Source organism: Bombina bombina, chromosome 2, assembly GCF_027579735.1.
Source record: "Bombina bombina isolate aBomBom1 chromosome 2, aBomBom1.pri, whole genome shotgun sequence".
In the NCBI taxonomy this organism is placed as follows: domain Eukaryota; kingdom Metazoa; phylum Chordata; class Amphibia; order Anura; family Bombinatoridae; genus Bombina; species Bombina bombina.
In genome coordinates this window covers 1,307,384,150-1,307,404,339 of record NC_069500.1, presented here as the reverse complement: position 1 = coordinate 1,307,404,339, position 20,190 = coordinate 1,307,384,150, and the positions used below count along the sequence as shown (strand labels likewise).

Sequence of the window (20,190 nt, the reverse complement as noted above, 5' to 3'; positions counted from 1 at the left end):
TGGTTTCTTTAAATAAATTAGAAACCATTTGATCCAGATAATTCAATCAGCAGACCTGATTTAAAATGGTCTGAATGAGGTCATTAATCAGGTCTATAGATTCTGCCATGTGTGATAGGAAATGCGTAAGGTTCGTTTGGGTACTGTGATCTTACAGTGTGCTACAGTTACCTAAAATTAGTTGTTGTCACTATTATTACATTTATTCCAATAAAGGGTCAGATTTTAATATTTACCCTAGAGTCAGACCACTTACCTTATACCTTTAGATCCTTTATCCAGTAATGTTTGGTTAAAGTATATAGTAATCTGATACTATATAATAAAACATATTTTAAAAAGCCCATACCAATGAAGAAAACACTTTTTCATGGACAGTGAATAGAAAAATTATCCAAAATTTTCTTAAGAAGCTAAAAAAAGCTAGTTATAGAAATAGTTTTAAAGACACAACTTGAATTTTTTAATGCCAAGCCATAAAAAAGCTTGAATAAACCAAATTCAAATCAGCCAATTATAAAGCTTTGATTCTATTGGCACATCCAGCGGTCTAGCCCCAGTGTTTCATGCAATGTTGCCAAAAATCCCACATTCCTCACAGATACCCAGCTCCTCAAACTCCATGGCCGTGCACATGCGTAACAATTGTCCCTAAATATTATTATTTCTTAGCCTAGGTTTTTAAAGTTAGATTTTGTTATATTGGTAGGTGGGGGTTACTTTAATGTAGGTGAGAGGTTTGTAATTTTTTAAAAAAATTCTGCAAAACAGATGAGGGCAATGCCCTCCAAAAGGCCCTTTTATGGGCTACTGTAACTTATTTTAGAGTTAGGGTTTATGGGGGAGGGTTTATTTTGGGGGGCTTTTCTATTTTAAGTGGCATTTAGTTTAGTGTTAGGCATAATGTTTCTTTTATTTTGGATAGTGTAGTTTATTATTTTTTGTAACTTTTTTGTGTGTAACTTAGTGGGGTTAGCTTAGAGGGGGGTTTAGATTTGAGGGAGGTTAGTTTAGAGGGTGGGTTAGGTGTTAGAGCAGGGTTTTAGATTTTGTTTGGGTTTTTCGGTTTAGGATTTAAAAAAATAAAATAAATTAGATTTTTTCAAGTTACATCTTTTTAATTTAAATTTTTTTAAGTTAGATTTTTAGCACTTGCGGTGGGTTCATGGCGGCATATGGGGTTAATAGTTAGCACTTGCTGTGGGTTCATGGCGGCATAGAGGGTTAATAGTTAGCACTTGCGGTGGGTTCATGCTGGTATAGGGGGTTAATAGCTAGAACTTGTGGTGGGTTTATGGCGACATAAGGGTTAGTTAATAGTTAGTACTTGCAGTAGGTTCATGGCGACATAGGGGGTTAATAGTACATGCTGTGGGTTCATGGCAGCATAGGGAGTTAATAGTTTGCACTTGGGGTGGGTTCATGCCAGCATAGGGGGTTAATAGTAAGCACTTGAGGTGGGTTCATCACGCCATAGGAGGTTATTAGTTAGAACTTGCGGTGTGTATGTGGTGGTGCAGGGGTTAATAGTCAGAACTTGCGGCGGGTATGTGGCGGTTTAGAGGTTAATAGTTAGCGATTTGCGGTGGGTATGTGGTGCTTTAGATGTTTATTAGTTAAATGTTATTGTGTGATCATGGGGTACTTCGGTTTAGGGATATTAGGAGTAGCGATTAGGCAGACAGCAGTAATATTCCAGGGATTGTTTACTATACATCGCCAATATGGTCAGCGATGCCGGGTGTTTAACTTAAAGGGCCACTAAACCCAAAATCTTTCTTTCATGATTCAGATAGAGAATAGAAATTTAAACAACATTACAATTTACTTCCATTATTTATTTTGCTTCATTGTTTAAATATCCTTAGTTGAAGAAAAAGCAATGCACATGGTGAGCCAATCACACAAGGCTTCTATGTGCAGCAACCAATCAGCAGCTAGTGAGCATATCTAGATATGCTTTTCATCAAAGAATATTAAGAGAATAAAACAAATTTGATAATATAAGTAAATTAGAAAGATGTTTAAAATTGCATTCTCTTTCTAAATCATAAAAGAAAAAATGTGGGTGGCATGTCCCTTTAAGCCAGCATTGCAAACCAATGACCTGTACAGTAAACGCCTCTCTGCAATGCGGCTATGTCGGGAGCTTGGAATTTTCCGACAAACTCGCTTGTTACATAGCGGCGGATCACTTGGAATATTACCACCTTGTAGCACTTTCGAACATCGGGGCCTTTGAGATAGAAATAAAGAGAGAAGAGATAGATAGATAGATTGAAAGACAGACAAACAGATTAAATAAGGTTTGAATCTAAAAACTTTTAGTAGGAAGTCTTCATGACTGATCTGTTACTGTTTAAAGGAATAGTCTAGTAAAAACTAAACTTTCATGATTAAGATAGAGCTTTGCATTTTAAGCAACTTTATAATTTACTCCTTCGTTCTCTTGGTATCTTTATTTGAAAAAGCAAGAATGTACGCTTAGTAGCAACCAATCAGCAAGCGCTACCCAGGTTCTGAACCAAACATTGGCCCAGATCCTAAGCTTACATTCTTACTTTTTCAAATAAAGATACCAAGAGAATGAAGAAACAATTATAATAGGTGTAAATTAGAAAGTTGCTTAAAAATGTATTCTCTATCTTAATCATGAAAGTTTAATTTTGACTAGACTATCCCTTTAAGAGCTCCATCCCATTATCATCTTGAGAAATGTCTGTGAGTAGGGACTGAAATACATTGCTGATATTTTTAATCATGCAGTTGATGTCTTGCATTATGTTGATGCTCTGAAGAATACCCAGATGATTGTGGGAGAAAGCTAACTACAGAGAGTGCACAAGAGTAGATGACATTTTGATAATATGTTGCTGTTTATGATTATATACCTGTATCGTTCTGTTGTTCTGAGGAGCTATTTTACTTGAATTAACTTTATTTTATTGTTTTGCAGTTTATATGAAATTATAAAGAACGTTTCGGTCAAATCAGTGTGGTTGGTTGGGTTTTTAACTTGAAATACAAGTATATCTATAATAAATAATGTGTTCTTGGGGGGGCGGACGAGTGGAGACAGAGCTCTGCTAAAACTATTTAAAATAACCTGGTTTATTCACCCAAAAGCCTACAGATTTGTCTACAAACTCCCTGGGGTAGTTGGAGGAGACGTCTGGAACTTTACTCTACCTGATTGGGTAGAAAATTGCGGGTGCCGCGATAGGCACCATAGGAGAACCGGAGGCATCTTCAGGAAAGACCGCGGCTGCGGCCTATAGCGGAACTCGCGACCGGCCGAGTCCGGAGTTTACACAGCAGTCAACTACAAGATTGCCTGACCGGGGGTGCCTACTCATAGTTAGCCCTTAATGTGATGCAGGGCCGGCAGCTACCAACCCCAAGACAGAGCCTAAGGGCAGAAGACCTCAGAAAAGTCCCACGTGGCAGGCTGTGAGCATTAATCAGCTTTGATCTACACCAGGGGAAACTTAGTTTCAGATTGCTAGATGGTGCCTATCAACAATTTTATGACTTTTGCAGGTCACTTCTTGGTTAAAGTGACATAGAGTATTTTGTACTGTTTTCCCTGCGCCAGACCTGTGGCTCAAAGTGGCGCGAACAGAAGCCATTATTGCTGGATTTTGTCTGTCTCATCACACATGGGCCTGTGAAATTTTTTTTATCTTCCTGCCATTAGAGCCTTTGCTGGTGAATAGCATTTGCTCATATATTTACATAACCCTTGCAACATTACTGTAATTATCTCCTCCATTACTTTCCAAGAAAGCTATAACTAACATGCAGGGGTAGACAAGTCTGAGTCTGGGTGCCCTCCCCTAGCTAGATGCTCTCACTACGCTAAATGATGAGATCCAGTGCCTGAGTTTTTCCCCTTTCTTTCTTACATCCTCACTAACTTGCTTAGGTCAAAAATAGGACCTATTTTAAGAATAAAAGTAAGACATCAACCAGGTCTAGGAATTCTGTAGCTGATCATTTTAAACCTAAGGACCTGACTGTCCCTAGAGGGGCTATATCGCCTCACTCCTGTCAAGAGGGTTCTGATAGTCCTAAATCACCCATGTCCCAGCAACAGGAAGAAGTGACAGAGCCTTCCACTAGGTCAGATATAGTTGATACCCTGACCAAGAGGTTAAATGACCTACAGGAAAATTTGACATCTACTATTAAATCCTCAGTGGCGGACCTTAAAAAGACCTAGCTGAAATGGTTGAGAGGACCGAAGCGCTTGAGTGCAAACAGGAAGACCTGGCGATTGAACAACAAAACATAATTGCTCATTCCCATAACCTCGCAGACTATGTCTCAGAAATAGAACAGAAAGTGGTGGACCTGGAGATCAGGTCACGCCGCAATAATGTTAGATTTAGGGGCATCTCTGAAGAGATTTTACAGGCTGAATTAGAGACATTTGTCAAGAAATTTTGTGCCTCCTTAGCCCCTCCCTCAGATCCAAATGACATGCTGATAGACAGGATCCATAGGATTCCAAGGGGCAGAAATGCTCCCAAGGACAAGCCCAGAGATTTTATAGCGAGGTTTCACTTTTTTACTTATAAAGAACAACTTATGAGGGCAGCCTTCGCCAAACCTCAGCTCCCTGAGCATCTAAGACATATCCAAGTATTTCCAGATCTATCTCAGTTCACCCTCCAAAAGAGGAGCACCTTCCACCAGCTTACCCAATCTCTTTGTATGAGAGGATTGAAATACAGATGGGGCTTTCCCACCAAGTTAATTATCCACAGAGAGGGATCTCTATTTACAGTTGACTCCCCAGCAAGAGGCGAAGATCTTTTAAAGAAATGGGATCAGTTGGATAGCCATACTGCTCGCTCTCCTTCCAGGTCTTCACAGCTAAGACCTACGGCAGATCAATGGAACCCTCTCCCCCAACGCCTACACTCCAGTAAAATGAATTCGGTTTCCAGAGACTCTTCTCCAGGATAATCTGATAAGTACAGACTCCAAGTGTTGAACTCTGTTGAATTTATCTTTTTGTCCTAGGCTTGTTTCATTAATGGCCCTTTCTTGTTACTACTACCCTATGAGCTATCTTGCAACATCCGCTGTAAGTCTCCTAAGAAAAATATCCATTTAAGCTCTATGGGACTATGGGAAAGACTTTATTTTTACAGTTCACTACTCCACCCATGGTGTGCTCAATTACTTTTTAGATAGTTATTATATGATGTTTTATGTTTGTTTATACAATGATTGTTATGTATGCTTTATTCTAAAAAATTATTGTTCTGCAATTTCAAAACCTATGTCATACTTTCCTTGCTAGTTTAGACAGCGCATAGAGATAAAATTAGTTTCCCTTTGGCGGACAGATGGCCTGGGGAGAGTTGTCAATCCTGGTTCTGACAGTAACTCATCGGAAAAATATATTGTGAGGTCTATGTTCCATCTTTTTGTTTGTAAACATAATTATATTAGGGTCCTACTAATTTATTATGTGACTTTAATATTCCTAGACTAGAGATAGTTTTTTGAGCCTCACTATAATGGATACATTTGTAAAGCTGTGGTCTTGGTTCTGCTTTCAGAGCAGGATATAGCAACATGTGGCCGTATAACTGCCTTCCCCTAGATTGACCTGCTTCCTGGGAGATGTTGGTGTGTCCGTCTTGGGAGAGGAACCAACAGCATGATTCACTTGAGATTCTGTACTACTTACCCATGTAACATTGACAGTGCTATAAGATGTTCTTCTACTTGCCTTACTTACTGCTAGGTAAAGTTAGTTCCACCCAAATATACCTCATCATAAGGGTTCCACTCAGGCTCATAGCTATTATGATTGATTGCCATGGGATGCTTATGTTTAAGTGCCTTAGAGGCCTTCCACTTTTCGCTGTATGGTAACTCTGTATCATCTTGTAACTACTATCTTAGACCTTTTCAAAATTGATATATTTCCTTGCTCAGGAACCTGTTACTAGGTAAAAGTGGGCATGACACCCAATGTTACATTCATACCCATATTACTACATACAAGATATGAGTTACTTAAATAACCCCGGTTCTGTTGTTTCGCTCAATTATTGTTTAGATAGTCTTTATATGATGTTTTCATGTTTGTTTATATAATGATTGCTATGTATGCTTTTCCTAAAATATTATTGCTCTGCAATGACAAAACCTATGTCTTACTTTCCTTGCTAGTTTAGACAGCGCATAGATATAAAATTAGTTTCCCTTTGGCCGCCGGATGGCCTGGGGAGAGTTGTCAATCCTAGCTCTGAAATTAATTCATTGGAGGGATATATTGTGAGGTCTATGTTGCATTTTTTTTGTTCTCATTTATCTAATCTTACAAGTAACAAGAAAAGCTGCCACTTTTATTGCATATAATTGATTAATAGTGGACCTATAAAAGATATTTAGTCCTTTTGAGATTTCAGAAGCCCTTATACCTCCAAGTGGCTTTACAGAATATGTGGTGACCACCCTTTGTCATAGGCCACGTGCAGATCATTAGTATGTATATTTGTCCAGTGTTTCTACAGGTAGCTATTACTTAGTTGGCAGTTGCCTTTAACTTTCGTTTGGCCCTGACTCACTGGTTTTTGGAGTAAATATATAAATCAACAAAAGACACTTTCCTATATTTCTTATAATACCCCAAATTCTTTCCATCTCCTACCCCTCCCCTTTGGATCTCACATACATCATCTAAGGGAGGGCACTAGCTCTACCTTCTTATATACACCCAATACACTACTTGCAAGTACTTATTTATTAATATTAATTCACAACTTCAATTCTTTGTCTTCACACTATTTGTTATTCCATTCTGAGGCCTTCTTCAACTGGCCTTGTTTTCCCCCCTCAAAAATAATTCAGTTTACAGACGTAAACTTGTGGATCGCTAAGAATCCCTACATTCTTCCTAATACTGCTAATTCTCAGTACATTTAACCCCTAGTAATAAATTCATCACATTTTCTTATTTTTTTGACTCTCTCTACTTTAGTCTTCTCTTCATCCTCTTATCTTGTCCCCTCTACCTCTCCATCTCCCATCCCCCTTCCCCCCCTTTATCCCACCTCCACATATGGAGACCTCCTTGAGGTTTCTTACCTTAAATACTAAGGGCTTGAATTCACCCGATAAACGTAGCTTGTTGACGGCTTATAACAAGAAACTTAAAGATGACGTTCTGTTTGTCAAGGAGACTCATTGGACTATAGATCGACCTCAACTCTACAAATCATCTCTATATCCAGGCCTTATCACAGCTTCGTACACTGACAAAACTAAAAGAGTTGCGATACTCCTACATAAGGATCTCCAATTTGATCAAATATACTTGGAAAGGGATCCTGAGGGTAGATTTATCATTTGTGTATGCAAAATTAACGGCAATCTATATACCCTAGTTAACTTATGTGCCCCAAACCAACAACAGTTACAATTTCTCATAAAAGTCCTAAACAAAGCGAAATTGGTAAGACAAGGACATATCGTAGTAGGGGGTGATTTTAATGTTATATGGGACCCTAAGCTAGATAAAAAACTAATTTACGGCAAATCCATTGATCCCTGTACTAGTTCTACAGCAACCAAATTTAGATCTCTGTCTTCAAGACATGAACTATACGATGCCTGGAGGTCATGTCACCCTGAGGACAGGGACTTTACTTTCTTTTCCAATCCACATAGATCTTATTCCAGGCTTGATTATTTTCTTTTGGATTCCAGGCTTCTTAATGAGGTCACCAATTCTCGTATACATATCTGTACATGGTCTGACCATGATGCAGTATCCTTTGATATATTCCCATCAGTGGCTAGTAAAGGGGGACATACCTGGAGGTTCCCAAATTCCCTATGGGAGGAGCCAGGGTTCAAGGACTCCCTCACAAAAGCGCTCAATGAATTTATTCAATTCAACAAACCGGGCCAGACTTCTTTTCAAACTTTGTGGGGGGGCGTTCAAGGCATTCATTAGGGGGTTTTGCATTTCTGAATCTGCCAGGTTTAGGAAGAGTAAAGGAGGCCCTCTGGGCCAACTGGTTATGAAATTAAGGAATTTAGAGAAAAATAACAAAAAAATCCCACCATCTTAATGTCTGATGAAATTGGTATCCTTAAACGGCAAATCCTCCAGTTGGAACAAGATTGAGTCAAAGCTAATCTGGCAAAATTTAAACAAATAATGTATTATAAAGGCAATAAGGTGAACAAGCTCCCCACACGGAAACTTAACTAGAACTGCCCACTCCAGGATTCAGGCCTTAGAGGTCAATGGTTCCAAAATTCTAGTGCCTGAAGCCATTGGCAATGCCTTTGCTGACTACTACTATAAGCTCTATAATCTTTCAGATGTGGAAAATCTGGTTACACCTTCCGCAGACAGGATAAAGGGGTTTCTAGATACCCTTGAGCTCCCTATGCTCTCAGAAGATGCGAGAAGCTCCCTTTTACACCCGTTTTCTATTAAGGAAATCTATAAGGTCATTAACCAGTTCAAGCCGAATAAGTCTTCTGGACCTGGCGGTTTTACAGGTTCCTTCTATAAAGTGTTCAGACAGCAATTGGCACCCCTTTTATGCTCTCTATTTACTGAAGTGGCCGAATTCGGAAGTTTCTCAAAAGAGTTCCTAGAAGCATCTATAATTGCAATTCCTAAACCGGGGAAGGATCCCCTTTATTGTGCCAGTTATAGGCCTATCTCACTGATAAATTTGGATGTCAAGCTTTACTCTAAGTTATTGGCTAACATGATTGTTCACTTGTTGCCTGCTATTATACAGATAGATCAAGTAGGCTTCACTTTTGGTAGAAAAGGACCTGACAACACCCGTAAACTATTGCAGGTTTTCTCTGAGTCCGCTAAGTTAGGACTCCACATCGTGGCCCTGTCTTTAGATGCTGAAAAAGCATTTGACAGGGTCCGATGGGATTATATCTGGCAGGTGCTAAAGTCATTTTGCTTTCCCCCACAATTCATTAAAATGGCCAGGCTTTGTATTCTGCGCCTTTTGCAACTATTAGAGGAGTAGGTTTTAGGTCTAAAACCTTTTCTACAACAAATGGCACCCACCAGGGTTGTCCTCTTACACGTCTGATTTTTGTTATGGCTATGGAACCTCTAGCCCAAGAGATTAGACATTCCCAGAGAATAGAAGGGGTCACGATAGGTGAGCGATCTTAGAAGATTGCCCTTTTTGCGCACGACCTAACCATTCTGTTGACTAATCCAAGTTCCTCAATACCAGAAGTTTTTAAGACCTTGGAATTTTTTGGGACTATAAGCCTCTACAAAGTAAACATACTCAAAACTGAAGCCCTGGCTATTAATATTGACCCCGAGATCCTTGCTAACCTCAAGACCCATTTCTCCTTTACCTGGCATACAGAACTTATAAGACACCTAGGTGTATTACTTGGTCCCGATATGAATAAGGTCATTAAACATAACTTTGAGCCGCTGATTAATGAGATCAAAAACTTCTACAGAGGTGGGATTACAGAGAAATTGCCTGGATGGGACGTATCTCTACCCTGAAAATGGCTATTTTGCCCAAAATCTTGTACCTATTCAGGTGCATACCCTTCACGATCCCGAAAACTTACCTCTCTCAGATTCATTCCTTATTGATCAACTATGTGTGGAGGGGGAAGCTGCCGAGAGTGGCGAATCGTATCCTCCAGTTAACAATAAGCAAAGGTGGTATAGCTTTTCCCAATATACATTTATATCATGATGCAACCCGGTTGACTCATTTTGCTGGATGGAGCAATGAGGAAGAGAAACCAGCGTGGTTTCTGATTGAGGCAGCTCTTATTCCTAAGAACCTCCACATAAAAGACCTGATATGGATTCCCAAACATAGGCTCCCAGATCTTCTGCTCACAAATAATATAATCCTTGACAATTGCCAGACCTGGCATAGACTCAGACATCACAAGGGAATAGCTCCACACCCCTCACCTATTCATAGTCTTCAGGGACTGCTGACGGGCCTTCCAGATATTCATAAGCATGAATAGTCCTCGTGGAACATTACTTGTATAGGGGACCTCTATAGACAAAAGAGGTTACTAACATCTAAGCAAATAGTGGAGAAAGTGGATGAGGCTCCTAGGTGGCTAATGTTCGAAAGCCATAGAATACTGGGATACTGTCAGGCTTGGGGATTTCCCAAGACAAATCTGAGAGAATGTACTAATTGGGAAAAAAGATGGAAATCAGGGAACAAACTCATAAAACCACTTACAAATCACCATCTACTCCTCCTAAGTGATCATAGTGCGGTAATGCCATGGCAGATAAAGGCTTGGGGTCGTGAAATGAATGTTCAGATCACACCTGCTGAAATAGAACATGCGACGGTGATCACTAAATCAGCCATACATTGCATATCACATCTAGAGACATATTTTAAGGTTCTCTTAAAATGGTACTTAACTCCCCTCAAGCTGTCCAAGATATATCCCACAGCCTCTCTGCAGTGGTGGAGGGAATGTGGTCAACTGGGTACTGATATACATATATGGTGGTCTTGTCCAAAAATTGCTCTTTTATGGAGTGAGACATTCTCTCTGCTTTCAGACCTGGGTATGATACTTCCCATGTCCCCAGCCCTGGCCCTCTTACATATAGGTCTTCAGGACTTGCAGAAATCTCAACAAATTCTTGGAGCCACAATCCTAATTGCTACTAAGGTCTATATTGCTAGAGCATGGAAAAAGACAGAAGCTCCAACTCTAGCTCAGATAACCCAACTCATAGAATACCTAGCTTCTATGGAAAGGGGCTTTTATAATGTGACTGAACGAATGGACAAGTATTGGATGATCTGGAGTAAGTGGTTCCTCAAACCTCCTTAGACATCCAAATATTCCTTATTGCCATTTAGATCTATCTGCTGGTTCCCTTCTCATTCCCCTGTGGTACCTCTCCCACCCCCTAATCCCCCCCCCTTTTTTCCCCCTACCTTTATCTTATTCTTCTTCAAATCCTGCTTTAAATCTCTGTGATGTTTTCTATATATTGAACCTGCTAGGGGCTACACATCCTTACACTATGGCATGTCTGTAGATTGTAACACAGGGAATATATACTATCGAGGATTTGTGCGACACTCCTCAGCTAATTTAACGTTATTGTATTTCCCTAACAGTGAACACGTACGGGATGATACTTTGACCTTCTTGATTTTTCCCCTCATAAGATGTAGGTGTGTAAGTAAATCTACAAGATGGAATTTGCTCCCTTGTAATAAACCACATGCTAGATATGTCTAAGGAAAGATCCTGTACTTTACTTGTGAGAACTGTTTGAAGCCTGATCTTAAGTTGGTTGATTTATGTATTTCATTCTGCATTTATCTTGTACTGTTTCTTACTTAATAAAGCTTTTTAAAACAAAAAAAATAAAAATAATAATAATGTGTTCTTTATAGTATTGATGAGTTGGTCAGATCTTTGCTTACTAAATATGTTTTCTGTATTGGGAGCTGTACAGGGAGTGCAGAATTATTAGGCAAATTAGTATTTTGACCACATCATCCTCTTTATGCATGTTGTCTTACTCCAAGCTGTATAGGCTCGAAAGCCTACTACCAATTAAGCATATTAGGTGATGTGCATCTCTGTAATGAGAAGGGGTGTGGTCTAATGACATCAACACCCTATATCAGGTGTGCATAATTATTAGGCAACTTCCTTTCCTTTGGCAAAATGGGTCAAAAGAAGGACTTGACAGGCTCAGAAAAGTCAAAAATAGTGAGATATCTTGCAGAGGGATGCAGCACTCTTAAAATTGCAAAGCTTCTGAAGCGTGATCATCGAACAATCAAGCGTTTCATTCAAAATAGTCAACAGGGTCGCAAGAAGCGTGTGGAAACACCAAGGCGCAAAATAACTGCCCATGAACTGAGAAAAGTCAAGCGTGCAGCTGCCAAGATGCCACTTGCCACCAGTTTGGCCATATTTCAGAGCTGCAACATCACTGGAGTGCCCAAAAGCACAAGGTGTGCAATACTCAGAGACATGGCCAAGGTAAGAAAGGCTGAAAGACGACCACCACTGAACAAGACACACAAGCTGAAACGTCAAGACTGGGCCAAGAAATATATCAAGACTGATTTTTCTAAGGTTTTATGGACTGATGAAATGAGAGTGAGTCTTGATGGGCCAGATGGATGGGCCCGTGGCTGGATTGGTAAAGGGCAGAGAGCTCCAGTCCGACTCAGACGCCAGCAAGGTGGAGGTGGAGTACTGGTTTGGGCTGGTATCATCAAAGATGAGCTTGTGGGGCCTTTTCGGGTTGAGGATGGAGTCAAGTTCAACTCCCAGTCCTACTGCCAGTTTCTGGAAGACACCTTCTTCAAGCAGTGGTACAGGAAGAAGTCTGCATCCTTCAAGAAAAACATGATTTTCATGCAGGACAATGCTCAATCACACGCGTCCAAGTACTCCACAGCGTGGCTGGCAAGAAAGGGTATAAAAGAAGAAAATCTAATGACATGGCCTCCTTGTTCACCTGATCTGAACCCCATTGAGAACCTGGGGTCCATCATCAAATGTGAGATTTACAAGGAGGGAAAACAGTACACCTCTCTGAACAGTGTCTGGGAGGCTGTGGTTGCTGCTGCACGCAATGTTGATGGTGAACAGATCAAAACACTGACAGAATCCATGGATGGCAGGCTTTTGAGTGTCCTTGCAAAGAAAGGTGGCTATATTGGTCACTGATTTGTTTTTGTTTTGTTTTTGAATGTCAGAAATGTATATTTGTGAATGTTGAGATGTTATATTGGTTTCACTGGTAAAAATAAATAATTGAAATGGGTATATATTTGTTTTTTGTTAAGTTGCCTAATAATTATGCACAGTAATAGTCACCTGCACACACAGATATCCCCCTAAAATAGCTATAACTAAAAACAAACTAAAAACTACTTCCAAAACTATTCAGCTTTGATATTAATGAGTTTTTTGGGTTCATTGAGAACATGGTTGTTGTTCAATAATAAAATTAATCCTCAAAAATACAACTTGCCTAATAATTCTGCACTCCCTGTATATGTGACATAATATACACTTTATGGCCAAAAGTATGTAGACACCAGACCATTGCACCGTTATTAGCTTGTTGGACATCTTATTGCAAAATCATGAGTATTAATATGGAGTTGACCCCCCCCTCCCCTTTGCAGCTATAGCAGCTGATACTCTTCTGGGAAAGCTTTCCACAAGATTTTGTCTGTCCGTGGGAATTTGTGCCCATTCAGCCAAAAGGGCATTTATGAGGTAAGGCACTGATGTTGGACAAGAAGGTCTGGCTCGCAATTGGTGCTCCCAAATGTGTTCAGTGGGGTTATGGTCAAGGCACTCTGCAGACAACTTAAGTTACTCCACACCAAACTTGTAAAACCATGTGTTTGTGGGCCTAGCTTTGTGCACAGGGGTACAGTCATGCTGGAACAGGAAAGGGCCTTTGCCAAATTTTTGCAACAAAGTAGGACCCACCCATTTGTCTAAAATATTTTTGTATCCTTAAGCATTAAGTTGACCCTATACTGGAACTAAAAGATCCTGAAAAAGAGCCCCACACCATTATCCCTCTTCCACCAAACTTTACAGTAGGTATGTTCTCCTGGCATCCACAACACCCACATTTTTCAATCATACTGCCAGATAGTGAAGAGTGATTCATCATTTCAGAGAGAGTTTGCTTTACACCACTCCAGCCTATGCCTGACATTGCACATGTTGATGTAAAGCTTGTGTACAGCTGATTGGAAACCCATTTCATGAACCTCCCAACGCAAAGTTTTGGTGCTGATGTTGCTTCCAGAGACAGTTTGGAACTGTGTAGTGAGTGGAGTGGTGATGTGAATTTGTGTGGTCTACCACTTCCTCGCTGGGCTGCTGTTGGTCATAGTAATTTGCATACAAAGAGAGAAGCGCTCTACCAGGAACGAACAACAGCTCAGTGGCTTGTTCCATGGCGATTTACCACCCGGAAGCAGCCTCTTTTAGACCAGTGTGCTTTTCACAGAAGAAAACTTTCCTGAAGTATATCAGTCTGATCCTGCCAATTAAGGTCAGTCCAGCCCCGAAATACCAGGCAATTCTCCTCTGAACAAGGAACATGACAACCCCAGACGATCGTTTCGGCCTCCTATGGGCCTCGTCAGTGAGGTGCAGCCACATTCCTCTAAGCACACTGGGCAAGGAGTCCACGTCTGGTTTCCCCCATCACCCATAGGGAGACTTCCCGAGGGTCATAATAATTTGCATACAAAGAGAGAAGCGCTCTACCAGGAACGAACAACAGCTCAGTGGCTTGTTCTATGGCGATTTACCACCCGGAAGCAGCCTCTTTTAGACCAGTGTGCTTTTCACAGAAGAAAACTTTCCTGAAGTATATCAGTCTGATCCTGCCAATTAAGGTCAGTCCAGCCCCGAAATACCAGGCAATTCTCCTCTGAACAAGGAACATGACAACCCCAGACGATCGTTTCGGCCTCCTATGGGCCTCGTCAGTGAGGTGCAGCCACATTCCTCTAAGCACACTGGGCAAGGAGTCCACATCTGGTTTCCCCCATCACCCATAGGGAGACTTCCCCAGGGTCATAATAATTTGCATACAAAGAGAGAAGCGCTCTACCAGGAACGAACAACAGCTCAGTGGCTTGTTCTATGGCGATTTACCACCCGGAAGCAGCCTCTTTTAGACCAGTGTGCTTTTCACAGAAGAAAACTTTCCTGAAGTATATCAGTCTGATCCTGCCAATTAAGGTCAGTCCAGCCCCGAAATACCAGGCAATTCTCCTCTGAACAAGGAACATGACAACCCCAGACGATCGTTTCAGCCTCCTATGGGAGAAAATATAAAAAAATACTGTTTTGATTTTCTTCAAATACATTGGTTAAAATAATAACGGCTAGATTATGAGTTGTGCGTTAGGGTAAAAAAGCAGTGTTAAGAGGTCCTAACGCTGCTTTTTTACGCCCGCTGGTATTACGAGTCTTGCAGGTTTAGGATCACTGCACACTTCTTTGGCCTTACCGCAAAATGACTTACGTAAACTTCGTAAAGTCTTTTTTCTATGGGACTTCCATAGCGCCGGTATTACGAGTCTGTCCTGGGAGGCCAAAAAGTGAGCGGCACACCCTCTACCGCCAAGAGTCTTAATGCATTTAAAAGTCAGTAGTTAAGAGTTTTATGGTACAATGCAGTAACATAAAACTCATAACTAAAGTGCTAAACAGTACACTAACACCCATAATCTACCTATTAACCCCTAAACCGAGGCCCTCCCACATCGCAAACACTAAAATAAAAATGTTAACCCCTAATCTGCCGCTCCGGACACCGCCGCCACCTACATTATATTTATGAACCCCTAATCTGCTGCCCCCAACATCTACATTATATTTATTAGCCCATAATCTGCCGCCCCCAAAGTCGCAGCAACCTACCTACACTTATTAACCCCTAATCTGCTGCCCCAATGTCGCCGCCACTATAATAAACATATTAACCCCTAAACCGCCACACTCCCACCTCGCAAGCATTAGTTAAATATTATTAACCTCTAATCTGCTGTCCCTAACATCGCCGCCACCCACCTAAATTTATTAACTCCTAATCTGCCCCCCCCCAACGTCGCCACCACTATACTAAATGTATTAACCCCTAAATCTAAGTCTAACCCTAACACCCCATAACTTAAATATAATTAAAATAAATCTAAATAAAATTACTATAATTAACTACATTATTCCTATTTAAAACTAAATACTTACCTATAAAATAATAGTTACAATTGTAGCTAGCTTAGATTTTATTTTTATTTTACAGGCAAGTTTGTATTTATTTTAACTAGGTAGAATAGTTATTAAATAGTTATTAACTATTTAATAACCACCTAGCTAAAATAAATACAAAAATACCTGTAAAATAAAACCTAACCTAAGTTACAATAACACCTAACACTACACTATAATTAAATAAATTAACTAAATTAAATACAATTACCTAAATTAAATTATCTAAAGTACGAAAGAAAACCCCCCCACTAAATTACAGAAAATAATAAACAAATTACAGATATTTAAACTAATTACACCTAATCTAATAGCCCTATCAAAAGAAAAAAGCCCCCCCAAAATAAAAAAAAACCCTAGCCTAAACTACCAATAGCCCTTAAAGGGGCCTTTTGCGGGGCATTACCCCAAAGTAATCAGCTCTTTTACCTGTAAAAAAAAATACCATCAACCCCCCCAACAATAAAACCCACCACCCACACAACCAACCCCCAAATAAAATACTATCTAAAAAAACTTAAGCTCCCCATTGCCCTGAAAAGGGCATTTGGATGGGCATTGCCCTTAAAAGGGCAGTTAGCTCTTTTGCAGGCCCAAACCCTAACCTTAAAATAAAACCCAACCAATACACCCTTAAAAAAACCTAACACTAACCCCCTAAAGATCGACTTACCGGGAGAAGTCTTCATCCAAGCCGGACTTGAATCTGATTGGATGATTCCGTCAGCCAATCAGATTTTTCCTACCTTAATTCCGATTGGCTGATAGAATCGTATCAGCCAATCAGAATTCGAGGGACGCCATCTTGGATGACGTCATTTAAAGGAACCTTCATTCGGACTTAGGACGTCGTAAGAAGAGGATGGATCCGCGCCGGAGGTCTTGAAGATGGAGAAGCTCGTCGTCGGATGGATGAAGATAGAAGATGCCGCTTGGATGAAGATGGTTGCCGGTCCGGATCTCCTCTTCTGCCCGGATAGGATGAAGACTTTGGAGCCTCTTCTGGACTTCTTCTTGCTGGATAGGATGAAGACTTCGGAGGATCTTCTGGACCGATCGGTGATACCCGGCGTGGTGAAGATAAGGTAGGAAGATCTTCAGGGGCTTAGTGTTAGGTTTATTTAAGGGGGGTTTGGGCTAGATTAGGGGTATGTGGGTGGTGGGTTGTAATGTTGGGGGGGGTATGTATTAATGGGTTTTTTTACAGGCAAAAGAGCAGAATTCTTTGGGGCATGCCCCGCAAAAGGCCCTTTTAAGGGCTGGTGAGGTAAAAGAGCTTTTCTATTTTAATTTTAGAATAGGGTAGGGCATTTTTTTATTTTGGGGGGCTTTGTTATTTTATTAGGGGGCTTAGAGTAGGTGTAATTAGCTTAAAATTGTTGTAATATTTTTATTGTTAGTAATTAATTTTTTTATTTTTTGTAACTTAGCTTTTTTTATTTTTTGTACTTTAGTTAGTTTATTTAATTGTATTTATTTGTAGGTATTTCATGTAATTAATTTATTGATAGTGTAGTGTTAGGTGTATTTGTAACTTAGGTTAGGATTTATTTTACAGGTTGCGGCTGCAAAGTGAGCGTTAGACCCTTGCCTACAAGACTCTAAATACCAGCGGTAGCCCAAAACCAGCGGTAGGAGCCTCTAACGCTGGTTTTGACGGCTAACGCCAAACTCTAAATCTAGGCGTTTGTGTTTTGAGACACTAATCTATATTTAGATGTGATCAAGGGACCTATCTTCAGACTTGCCAGAAACACAAGTTATGGAGCAGCGTTCACAAAGACCACTGCGCCATAACCCTGTCCGCCTGCTCTGAGCAGGCAGACAGGAATTGCCAGAATTCAAGCCGATCGAGTACGATCAGGTTGATTGACAACCCACTGCTGGCGGCCCATTGGCCGCGAGTCTGCAGGGGGCGGCGTTGCACCAGCAGCTCTTGTAAGCTGCTGGTGCAATGCTGAATACGGCAAGCGTATTGCTCTCCGCATTCAGCGATGTCTTGCGAACCTGATCCGCACTGTCGGATCAGGTCTGCAAGGCATTTGTTAAATTGGCCTCATAGTATTCACTAGCACTATAAGACTCTGTATGCACCAAAAGGATTATTATAAGTTAATCACTTTTTACTAATATTCTATTTCCTTATGACAAATTTGTGATCAATCATCAAAATAAATCACTAACAATGCCCCAAAAAATAAAACACATAAAAAAGAGGTTTTCTAAAACAAATATGGAAATAACAGGTGAGAGCAATACAGATGAAAATCTACCAACAACAACAAGTATAGAATCAATTCCAGTAGTTAAGCATCTTATGGATGCATTTCTACCTCAATTTAATCACATTAAAATAGGACTCGAGCAGTTAACTCCAGAGGAAAAATCATTCTCCAGTAGAATAATAGAGGTTGAAAATAGAGTATCAGATATGTAAGTTGGGCAGATTAGCCACAATGCCAAGATTGAAAGCTCAGCTAATCAAGTTGAGCTCCTGCAGGATAGAATTGATGATTTAGAAAACCGATCTAGAAGTAATTTAAAGATTATAGGTTTGCATGAAGATGCAGAATATAAATATCAAATTCAATTTGTTCTCATCCAACTACCAACTCAGAGTTATATTATGAGTGGAGAGCAAATTAGCGCTCCTGCTTACGCATTAACTTCGCTAGAAAGAAGCTTTTTGTGCGTGTCGGGTAGCACCCATATTACAAGTTAAAAGTTTGCGCACTAGTGCTAACCCAACGCACTAACGCACAAACTTAAACTTTGAATGTCGCAAAAGCGTTAACATATTCCCCCAAAGACTTCAAAGGAGTGTGATAGGTCGAAAAAACCTAACACCCTTACTCAAGCGCAAATCTGATCGCGTTTAACCAAGTACACTAACCCAAAATGAAATATGAATATTTCACATTCCAATATTCTTCACATACAAGAATATGTTCTATTTATTCTTACACACACACACACATATATATATATATATATATATATATATATGATTATATATAGGTATAGATATTTACAGATAAAATATATATATATATATATATATATATATATATATATATATAATCACCACAATATCCAGGCACTCAAGTTATCTCCACCACTCACGTCCCTATAGCGCTGCTATTACAGGTTTGCAAAAACCTGGCATTAGCAGGCAATATGGCAGCGTTGAGCTCCATACCGCACATAAATACCAGTGCTGCTTTGAGCTGTTTTTACGTGCTTGTGCACGATTTCCCCATAGACATCAATGGGGAGAGCCGGCTAAAAAAAATCCTAACACCTGCAATAAAGTAGAGTAAAGCTCCGTAACACAGCCCCATTGATTCCTATGGGGAAAGAAAACTTATGTTTACACCTAACACCCTAACATAAACCCAGAGTCTAAACACCCCTAATCTGCCGCCCCTGACATCGCCGACACCTACATTACACTTATTAACCCCTAATCTGCTGCCCCTGATATCGCCGACACCTACCTACACTTATTAACCCCTTTTGTGGGGCATTGCCCCAAAGAAATCAGCTCTTTTACCTGTAAAAAAAAAAATACAAACAACCCCCAAACAGTAAAACCCAGTAAAAACCTGACATCGCCGACACCTACCTACACTTATTAACCCCTAATCTGCTGCCCCCAATGTTGTCGCTACCTACATTACACTTATTAACCCCTAATCTGCCACCCCCAACGTCGCCACCACTATACTAAAGTTATTAACCCCTAAACCTAACCCCAAGTCTAACCCTAACCCCCACTAACTTTAACATAATTAAAATAAATCTAAATAAAAATTACAATTAATACCTAAATAATTCCTATTTAAAACTAAATACTTACCTATAAAATACTAATAGTTATATTGTAGCTATCTTAGGTTTTATTTTTATTTCACAGCTAAGTTTGTATTTATTTTAACTAGGTAGACTAGTTAGTAAATAGTTATTAACTATTTACTAGCTACCTAGCTAAAATAAATACAAACTTACCTGTAAAATAAAACCTAACCTGCCTCACATTAACACCTAACATTACACTAAAATTAAATAAATTACATTAATTAAATACAATTAACTAAATTACAAAAAAATAAACACTAAATGACACAAAATAAAAAAGAAATGATCAAATATTTAAACTAAATACACCTAATCTAATAGCCCTATCAAAATAAAAAAGCCCCCCCCAAATAAAAAACCCTAGCCTAAACTAAACTGCCAATAGCCCTTAAAAGGGCCTTTTGTGGGGCATTGCCCCAAAGAAATTAGCTCTTTTACCTGTAAAAAAAAAAAATACAAACAACCCCCAAACAGTAAAACCCACCACCCACACAACCAAACCCCCCAAATAAA

The 20,190-nt window shown here is 39.9% G+C and overlaps 1 protein-coding gene across 1 annotated transcript in view; it reads right to left on the bottom strand.

The window, feature by feature from the left end:
- Window positions 1–20,190, bottom strand: part of STK32B (serine/threonine kinase 32B) — a 459,768-nt gene that overhangs the window by 198,264 nt on the left and 241,314 nt on the right. The window lies entirely within an intron of this gene.